Consider the following 332-nt stretch of genomic DNA (forward strand, 5'->3'; position numbering starts at 1 on the left):
GCCGGAGCTGCCGTGGCCATGCTACCCTTTGCCACTGCGATGACGGCAGTGCCGAAAATAACCAGCATGACGGTGAACACCCCACTGGGAAGTTTCACTTCTGCTGCTCTGTGTTTTCCCAAAAAACATCCCGTGCTTCCTGGCACTACCTCGTCTGTGGGCCCAGGGAGGGGCCCAAAAGAGGAGCCTGATCCCAGGAAAAACCCTGTGACTGGCACCCAATTAGGGGGGGCTCAGGCGCCTGGGGAAAGTGGGGTGGGGCTTATCCGGCCAGCACATGGTCGTCGGGGGGGGTCTCACCTTGTGCCTACGGCTGGCACCCCGTGGCAGAG

The sequence above is a fragment of the Merops nubicus genome, unplaced genomic scaffold (assembly GCF_000691845.1).
Source record: "Merops nubicus isolate BGI_N331 unplaced genomic scaffold, ASM69184v1 scaffold44149, whole genome shotgun sequence".
NCBI lineage: Eukaryota > Metazoa > Chordata > Aves > Coraciiformes > Meropidae > Merops > Merops nubicus.